This window comes from Petaurus breviceps, unplaced genomic scaffold, assembly GCF_028583685.1.
Source record: "Petaurus breviceps papuanus isolate PSGF00001 unplaced genomic scaffold, PetGlider_PUasm1.0 185, whole genome shotgun sequence".
NCBI classification, from domain to species: Eukaryota; Metazoa; Chordata; class Mammalia; order Diprotodontia; family Petauridae; genus Petaurus; species Petaurus breviceps.
The window spans coordinates 27900888-27910797 of record NW_027185797.1 but is presented as its reverse complement, the minus strand read 5'-3'; the positions used below and the strand labels follow the sequence as shown (position 1 = coordinate 27910797).

Genomic DNA, 9910 nt, shown 5'->3' with positions numbered 1-9910 from the left:
GCTGAGCACTATGGCTGTTAAGTCTGGGGATACAAAAAGAGGTAAAAGACAGCCCCTGCCCTCAGGGAACTTAGAATCTAAAGGGGAAGACCCCATGCAAACCAATGAATACGGAGCAAACTATGAACAGGACAAGTAGGAAATAAGTAACCGAGGCCTTGGGAGTGAGAGGGTTTGGGAAGATTCCCAGAGCAGGTGGGATTTCAGTTGGGACTTAAAGGAAGTCGGTATTCCAATCATAGGGGAATAGCAGAGAAAATTCCTAGAGCCAACAGATAGAAGAACCAGGAGGCCAGTGTCACAAGGTTGAAGAGAACAGTGTTGGGGGTAAAGATGTAAGAGGACAGGAAAGGTAGGAGGGGGCTGGGTTAGGAAGGGCTCTGGATGCCATACTTGTTCCTGGAGGCAATGGGAGTTGCTGTAGTTTATTGAGTAAGGGGTAACATGGTCAGAGTTACACTTCTGGAAAATCACTTTAGTGGCTGACTGGAGTGGGGAGAGACTTGAGGCAGGCAGATTCCCCCCCGCCCCCAGCAGCTATGCCAATGATCCAGATGTGAAGTAATGAGGGTCTGCAGCAGACAGGGGGCCATGTCAGAGGAGAGAAAGGAGTGTATCCAATAGATGTTGTGAAGGTAGAATTGACAGGCCTTGGCAACAGCTTAGCTGTGAGGGCTGAGAGATAGTGAGGAGTCCAGACTGACCCCTAGGTTGTGAGTCTGAGGGTCTGGGAGGATGGTGTTGCCCTCTACAGTAATAGGGGAGGGAGGAGGTTGGAAAAGTTTAAGAGGAAAGATAACCGGTTAAGTTTTGGACATATTAAGTTTAAGATGTCTACTGGACGTCCAGCTCAAGATGCCTGAAAGGCAGTAGGAGATGCAAAACTGGAGGTCAGCAGAGAGATTGGGGCCAGACTGGAGAATCATCAGTATAGAGATGGTAATTAAATCCATGGGAGCTAATGAGATCACCAAGTAAAGTAGTATAGAGATACAAGAAAAGAAGGTCCAGGACAAAACCCTGAGGGACCTGTACAGTCAGAGGGCATGCTCTGGAAGAGGATCCAGCAAAGGAGCCAGAGAAGGAGAGGTAGGAGGTAGGAGGAGAACCAGGAGAAAGGGATGTCCCAAAAACCTAGAGAGAAGAGGGTATCAAGAAGGAAAGAGGGACCAACAGTGTCAAAGGCTGTAGAGAGGTCAAGGAGACCGAAGGTTGAGAAAAGATCATTGAATTTGGCAATTTAGAGATCACTGGTAACTTTGAAGAGAGCATCTTCAGTGGAATGATGAAATCAGAAGCCAGACTATAAGGAGTTAAGAGACAGTGAGAGGAGAGAATGTGGAGGCACCGGTTATAGACACATTTTCTAAGAGTTTAGCTACAAAGGGCAGAAGAGATATATATTGATGGTTAGTGGGGATGGAAGAAGGAGGGTTTTTTGAGGATGGAGAAGACCTGGGTGTGTTTGTAGATGGTAGGGAATGAACCAATAGAGAGAGGGAGAGACTGAAAATGAGTGAAAGGAGGGAGATGTCAAAAGGGGCAATCTCTTGGAGAAGGCAGAAGGCAGGGTGAAGTGGGATTGCTTGAGTATGTAAGAGGGTTTGCTTTGGTAGGAGGAAAGTCACTTCATCATGTGAGACAGCAATGAAGGAGAAGCCACCTGAATGAAAGCAGATGAAGCAGAGGGAAGGAGAGAGGGAGCTCATGGCAAATGGCCTTAATTTTTCAGTAAAATATGAGATAAGGTTCTCAGCTAAGAGAATAGGGTGAGGGGGAGCCATGGGAGGTCTGAGGAGGGATGAGCCACAGTGCAGTGGGAGAATGAGCTGATGAGAGAGGTAGAGTAGGATTGTTGTGCAGCCATGAGGGCCCAGTTGAGCTTGCATAACATCAGTTTGTAGGGCAGCTGAATGATTTTCTCCACCTTCATTTATCAGCATGCATGTAGGAGCCCAGGTGTCCAATGATGGTAGTGATCCCCGGTCAAGGCTTGGCCGGGCATGACTGGAGATTTGATAGAGGGGCTTGAGATTCAAGAGAGGAAAACAGGGTAGAGTTGAATTGGTTCTCCAAGGGGTCAAGATGGGGAAAAGAGGAGAGAGATGCTGGTGCAGGACAGAGGCCTGGGAGAGAATTGAGGGATCGAAGGATGGGAGGTCATGGTATGGATGAAGAATAGGGCTATGTAAGAGAAGGCAGAAGGGATGGTATTTTTACTGGCTATCTGCATGGAATGCTCTCCCTAGGCCCTTGGTGGAGCAGTGGATACACTGCTGCTCCTGGAATGTGGAAGACTGAGCTGGATACTAGGACACTATCTGTATGCCCCTGGGCAAGTCACTTAACTTCTGTCTGCCTCAGTTTCTTCAATGGAAAATGGAGATCATGATAACATCTACCTTATAGGGTTATTGTGGGGATCAAAGGAAACACACATTGTTTGTAAAACACTTAGTGCAGTGCTTGGCCCAAAGTAGGTGCTTCCTAAGTGGAAGTTTCCCTCCACCTCCTCTCCTCCTCTGTTAATGCTGACTTCCTTGGCTTCCTTCATGTCCAAGTCAAGCCCCGACCTTCTCCAGGAAGCCTTTGCCTCGCCCGCTTATTGCAAGGGCCTCCCCTCCGTGGAGTATCTCCAGCTTATCCTGCATGGTTTCCTTGTCTGTAGCTGTTTGCAAGTTGTCTCCTCCATTAGACTGTAAGCTCCCTGAGAGCAAGGGACTGTCTTTTCCCCTATCTCTTGTCATTTCTTGGGGTTGTGGTAGCATATTAAAAAGTCCTTTTTCATTTCTTTAGAAACAATATTTACTTCTGAAATCCCTTTCTAAAACCACTGGAAAACTCCTTGGAAAGAGCTCTCTCTCACCCTTGTAAAGGTCAGAGGTAGTTAGAAGAAAAGGAAAAAAAGGGATTTCTTAGGGAAATGGTATAATGGAGATAGCCAACTTATCTAAATGGCAATCAGGAAGCAATCAGAATCCGGAAGTTAGGACCCACCCAAGAGAAGCACCCTTTTCTACTGAAAGGGAGGCATTTTCACTGTCTTTGATTAGCTTTCTATGTTCCTATAGATGGATAGCACCCTTGTAGACTTGTCCCTGAGGGTGGTCCTGGAAGAATGAGAGCTTACTCCACAATTCTGGAGTGTTAATCCAGACTCTGTTTTACATATATTGTGATTTTCTTCCTCTGGATTCCAAAAAATGTCCCTTAAAATTGTCATGGGGCAGAGAATACTGTCTGGGGCCCACCATTCCAGGACAGTTTGGGTATCTCTTTCTCCAAGCTACAAACAGCATGGATAGAGGTTCATATTAAATTAAATAGAATTGCTTTTGGCAGACTTGAGCCTAAATTTCTGGGTAAAATTAGGTTTTGTTCTTTAAACAACAGGATGCAACAATATTCCAATCCATTCATTTGCTTAGTCATTCCACACTGAAAGATACTAACTTAGTGTCTCCCTCAACAAAAAGAGCTGCTGTAAATATTTTTGAATAAGATGGCTCTTTTTCATCTTTCTTTGACTTCTTTGGTATATGGAATTAGTAGTGGGATCACTGGGTCAAAGAGTACATATGCACATTTTAGCAACTTTTGGGGCATAGTGACATTACTTTCTAGAATGCTGGATCAATTCACAGCTCTACCCAGAGCATTTTTTACTATTTGCCATTTTTCATTTTTTTGTCAACTTTTTTAGTCTAATGGGTATGATGTAAGAGTTCAGAATTGCTATAATTTGCATTTTTCTAGTTATTAGTGATTTGGAACATTTATTCATATGGCTACTGATATCTTAGATTTCTTCTTTAGAAAACCATTCATAACCTGTGATGTTTGATTAATTCAACTCCTATTTTATTCCAATAAATATTAATTAGTTTGATACAATTCCATAGGGGTGGTGATTATAAATTCTGATAGTAGGCCTCAGAGCCATGTACTGAAGATTTTAAGTTTAATCATAGGAAACTAAGGACCTCCACCCTTTCTTCCTGCTAAGCAGCAGGATGGGAGTGGCTCAATTACATGGAAAGTGCCCCAGCCATTTCACTGCCTCTCCACCCTTCATTATTTCCTTATCATTGGGCCAAAGAGGGATCCTGGTTGCCTGACCAAAGCCTCCCTTTCTACTTTGACCTCCACTCATCAGCCTAACCCAATGAATCTGCTCATCCCCTAGGTAGGACATTCTGAAAGGATAAGATAGGTTTGTTAAGATCTGCTCACTAGCCCCTCTGTCAACAATGGGATTCTATATTTTGTGTAGAGACTCCTGGAGGGTCAAGGGCAGGATCCATCAACGAAATTCTGTACTTTTGATCTACTCCACCTGTACTGTCTGGGTATCAAGTACTGTGAAACTAAGGCCTTCCAGGAAGGGGGCATCTCAGATTGTGAGGATCTCAGATTTGAGGTCTACTTCATTAGAGAAGACCATGGGTCCTTTAATAAAGTACCATTGGCTCAGAGCTCTGCCTCAGTGGTTTTTCTTGCAGACTGGACAATTTCAAACCCCACAATCTTTGACCATTTATCAGTTGAGGAATGGTTCTTATTCTTATAAATTTGAATCTGTTCTTTCTAGAAATTAGAAATGAGACCATTATCAGACAAATGTATTGCAAAAAAATTTTTTCCCTAGTTAACTGTTTCCCTTCTAATTGCAGCTACATTGCTTTTGTTTGCATAAAATCTTTTTAAATTTTATGTAATCAAAATAATTTATTTTGTTTTCTTTGATTATTCCTACGCCTTGTTTGGTCATGAACTCTTTCCCTAGCCATAGATCCAAAAGGTAATTTCTTCTTTGCCAGCAGCCTACGCTCTACTGGATGACCTCCAAGTTCCCTCCCCATTTTAAAATGTCAAGTTTTTTTATCGCAAGCCCATAGGCTGAAGTCAGGATAGGTGAAGGATGTCAACACTAGGGTCAATCAGGCTGCCAGATCATGCATGGAATCAGGAGAAAACTAAGATTTCAGGTCAGGTCAGTAAGGTTTCCATGGGCAGGGAATAATATTAATTATAATAATAAATAAGACTAACAAACTAACATTTGAATAGCTCTTTAACATATAGCATTATATGTACATTATCTTATTTGAACAACCCTATGAGGTAGGTTAAAATTATATTCCCATTTTTCAGGTGAAAAAAAATGAGTCTCAGAAAATAACTGGACCATGCTAGTAAGAATTAGAGACAGGTTTTGAATCTATGTTGGCTTGAGTCCATGGCCAATACTGGATCTTTTCTACCAAAGAAAGCTCAAGCTAGGCTTGTTGTAACAAGAAGAGAGCTAAGGGTCTATGGTCTTAGTGGTCCTTTGATCAGGAGTAGCCTAATTTAGGTGGTAGGCTCTTTGTCTTAAAGACCTTAACCAGTTAGGATAATTCTGAGATGAATAAAACCCCTATAAGACAGAGTTTTGGAGTCATTAACAATTAATTTATTGATTAGGCTAGCTGGTATCAATAAATTGATGGTCAGCAGTTTCTCTTGGTAACCAAAGACCCCAAGGGAGACCCTGAAATGTCTTAAATATCTCCTGAAAGAGAACTCCCCTAAGAAGAGAAAATCAACCCTGATTCACCAGTCATCATTTAATGAGGGAGTGGGCTAAAAGTCCAGCTCCTCCTGCTGAGAGTCTTGGCTTGATCAGCAACCTCAAGGTATCTGGGCAAGGGGAAGCCATCTCCAACTGGACCTCTCTGGCTAGTTTTCTACTTCATGAGCTGGGTTGTCCTGAACTCCAATGGAGGGGACTAAGGACTAGGGCTGCTTCCTCCTGGCTTCAGTTTAAATGCCAAATAAAAGTTAGGTTTCTCGGTTGGGTAGGATCCTAGTGCCTTGAGGGCTGGGGGCAAATCTCATCATTCTGCCAAGCTCTTCAGAGATTAACAGTCTTTTTCCCTTTTCATTTTTCTAACATTTTAATTTAAAGTTTTAAGTTCCAAATTCTGTGCCTCCCTTCCTTCCCTGAAACAGTAAGCAATCAGATATAGGGTCTACAATGCAATTATGTAAAACATTTCTATATTAGTCATTTTCTATAAGAAGACTCCAATAAAAGAAAAAAGTGAAAGAAAGAAAGTGAAAAATAACTTGCTTCAAGTTGTATTAAATCGATATCAGTTCTTTCTCTAGAGGCAGAATAGAATGCTTCATCATTAGTCCTTTGGGATTGTCTTGGATCACTGTATTGCTGAGAAAAGCTAAGTCATTCACTATTCTTCACTGAACAATGTTGCTGTTACTGTGTAGGACATTCTGCTGGTTCTGTTAACTTCACTTTGCTTCAGTTCATGTTAGGCTTTCCAAAATCATCCTGCTTGTCATTTGTTATAGCTCAATAATATTGCATCACAACTGTATACCACAGCTTGTTTAGCCATTCTCCAAATGATGGGCATCTCTTTGATTTCCAATTCTTAGCCACCACAAAATTAGCTGCTAGAAATATTTTTGTAAAAAAGGTCCTCCCCCCCCCCCCTTTTTTTAATGTCTCTGGGATATAGACCTAGAAGTTAACTGACCTTTTCAGGAGTTGGAATTTAACAGAAGGGAAGAGGGTGGATCACAAAATAATAATTAGTTATTACTAATAGTGTAATATTAATTTCTCTCAATTCCAAGTCTTGGGGGTATGGGGATGAGATATTCTCTTTATCCATTAAGGAACATTCACTGATTATAAAAGGAAAAGCATGTCTCTAGACAGATTTTTTTAAAACTTTTGGTCAGAGTGGAGATCTGAGTGACACAAAATTCTCCATTAGGTGAAATTCTAGCAACTGAATTCCTGACTAGCTAATCAATAAATCAACAAGCATTTATTAAGTGCCTACTATGAGTCAGGCACTAATGCTATTACAGGCTTTTAGGCTACTAAGAAAAAAATAGTCCCTAGCCTCAAGAATCTTATATCCTATCAGGAAATAATATATGCAATCAATCAACATGTAGGAATTTATCTTTTTAATAATAACTAGTATCTATGTACTATTTACTGTATATCATACATACTATACATTATATAGATTACACATAAGCCTTAGGGCTTATAAAAATGTTTGACCTGTTTTATCTCATTTGGTCCCCACAACAACTCTGAGAGGTAAAGTGCTATTACTACCCTCCATTTTACAGATGAGGAAAGTGAAGCAAACAGTGGTTAAGTGACTAGCCCAGTGTCACAGGGTTAGCAGGGATCTGAGGCTGGATATGAACTCCTGCCCACATTCTAAATCCAACACTATCCACCTCTAACTAGCATTTATTAAGCTCTCACTGTTTGCCCAAGCCCAGTGCCAGGTGCCAGGACATTAAGGCAAAGAAGATAATCCCTAATTTCAAGGATTTTATATAATAACAGGGAAGAGGAGGGTTTCTTTAGAGCATCTTATCCCTTTCTCTACGGTTGCTCATACTTGTCCTGGATTTCAAACAAGCTTAAGAGCACCTTCTCATTCTGAATGACACAAGTTTAATTTTATCGACTATAAAGCGAGAATAAACACATTTCAATCCTTATGTCATCTGGCAAAATTGCTTAAATGTATAATTTAACTAGATATTTACTACCAATTAGTCTCCTACTCAAAATAATATCCTGTAAAAGGATTAGTGTTGTGCTAAAAATATTTTTGTAACTCTCACTTACTACATTAATAGCACATGTATATTTTTAGCATATTTTTAAAAGTACCCTCGAGCCTTAAAGCCGAATGGCTTACTCAGTCCTCCTCTTCAGGGTGGGCATGCAACATAATTTATGCTCAGATATCCATCTGGCTCCAGCAAAGAACAAAAGAAGCTACTGTCAGGCATTAATACAAAAATGACAAGTGACTTCACTACATGTTGATTTATCACTGCTAAGATTTGCTGCTGTTATCTTCTCTGAGTACTTGGATAAGTCAGAAGCAACTATCTCTAGGTAAAGAGACCAGCATGGATAGAGTGCTGGCCTTGAAGTTAGGAGGATCCGAGTTCAAATCGGACCTTAGACACAGACTTGCTCTGTGATCCTGGGCAAGCCATTTAACCCTTGTTTGCCTCAGTTTACTCATCTGTAAAACAAACTGGAAAAGGATGTGGTCAACCACTCTAGGATCTCTTCCAAGAAAACACTAAATGGGATCACAAAGAGTCAGCTGTGATTGAAATGACTGAACAACCACCACCACCCGGGCCACCTGCCCTAGGCAGCTGAGTCTATCTCAAGTTTAGAATTGGAAGCTCCATTCTTGAGGGGATGTTATTTCTAGAGATCTCTGGGCCTTGTTCACAGTGTAAAGGTTTGTAACTTTGGGGCTCATGGGAAGGGTTCAAAGGTCTGTGAACTTGAACGGGAAAAATTACATCTTTCTTTCACTATAACTGGCTAATTTTGTCATTTTATGTACTTTGTTTGACACATTTACAGACATTTGGAGGAGGCCATAGGTTTCACCAGACTGCCAAAAGGGCAGAAGACGTAAAAAAAAAAAAAGAAAAAAGGAAGGAAGAAAAGGAAGTCTAAGAACCCCTGCCCTACTGACAGAAAGTGTCTTATAGCCACAAATACCTGAAGGTAAGCCCTGCCTGTGACATCTGTAGGGCCGGTGACCCTCTCAGTGGCCCAATCAACTCCCTAAGATTATGAAACTGATGCGTGCATGCCTCCCTGCCCTGGTAGAAGGAGTTCTCTCCCCTGGGAGCTCCCTATAGCCCAGTCTTCATTCTCCCTCTCTGTGGTACAAAATTTAAACATTTAGGCTAAAGTTCTCCTCCAGGGTTTCATCACAGTGTTGTGGTCACTCTGGGTTCTCCCAGGACAGGGCAGCATGAGTCCTGCTTGGCCCTACTCCTCTGGTCAGGCTTCAAGTACAGCTCCAAGAGTGGATTCATTTGAGGACCAGATTAGCTAAATTTGAAGGGGCTCATTGCCAGGCTGGCTGCTGAGTGATTGGCTTCAGTCATACTCCAAGGAGGTTTGGTAAGTGGTTGGTGGAGAATGCACAATCTCTATCAACTTGCTTGACTTTTCTAGGAGTGGGGAGGGAAGGGAGAGAATCTGCAATTCAAAATTTTAAAAAATGAATGTCAAGAATGTAACTATGAACAAAATAAAAATTAAATGTAAAAAAAAAAGTGGTGGGTGGAGAGAGGGCTCCCAGTGATGGGCCCCAGGGCAGGCCCTGGCAGAACAGGCACACAGTGTGTCTCTTACCTGTGCACTTCCCCGTCAGTCTCTTCCCTTCTCCTCCACTGTCCTCTCAATCTTTCTCATTTTCAATCTTTTGACAGCATCTTCTCTCCTGCCTACGTTTGTAAAATGGAGATAATAACAGCATCTAGCCTACAAGGTTATTATTGCAAGAAGCAAATGCAGAGCACCTGACCCACCTTACACTGGCTGTTACTTTCACCTGAATTGTTCTTTCTGGAACTTCTGCCTCTGGGCTGCCCCTTCCTCCTAGGGGCTCTTGGCTTCCTTGACCCTGGCCTTTCTTATTTCTGCTATGACATGTGTGACACACAGTTGCCTCTCTGGCTCTTCGGTTGGAGCCTCAACCACGTCTGGCTCCCCAACTGTGGACGTTTCTCAGTGAAAGTGGAAGCCCTTTGAGGAAGTCAGTTTCTGTATCTCAGCGAGTCTTCAGTAGTGATAATACTAGTGATATTAGTACTGGTAGTAGTGGTACCACTACTGCTGCTATCAGTACTGCTGCTATTACTACTACTATCAGTACTACTGCTACTACTACTACCACTACTACTAGCACTACTACTACTACTACTACCACTATTACCACTACCACCACCACCACTACTACCACCACTACTACTAGTGGCACTACTACTACTACTTTTATCCTTCTAGTTGACAATGAACAAGCATTTGTTAAACACCTGTTTG

The 9910-nt window shown here is 42.0% G+C and overlaps 1 long non-coding RNA gene across 1 annotated transcript; it reads left to right on the top strand.

Annotated features, from left to right (window-relative positions):
• Positions 1-7809: 7809 nt before the first annotated feature.
• On the top strand, positions 7810-9910 carry LOC138161484 (uncharacterized). The gene is made up of 4 exons (XR_011168383.1): positions 7810-8306; positions 8435-8581; positions 8824-8986; positions 9298-9910. It is a non-coding gene; the product is annotated as an uncharacterized lncRNA (long non-coding RNA).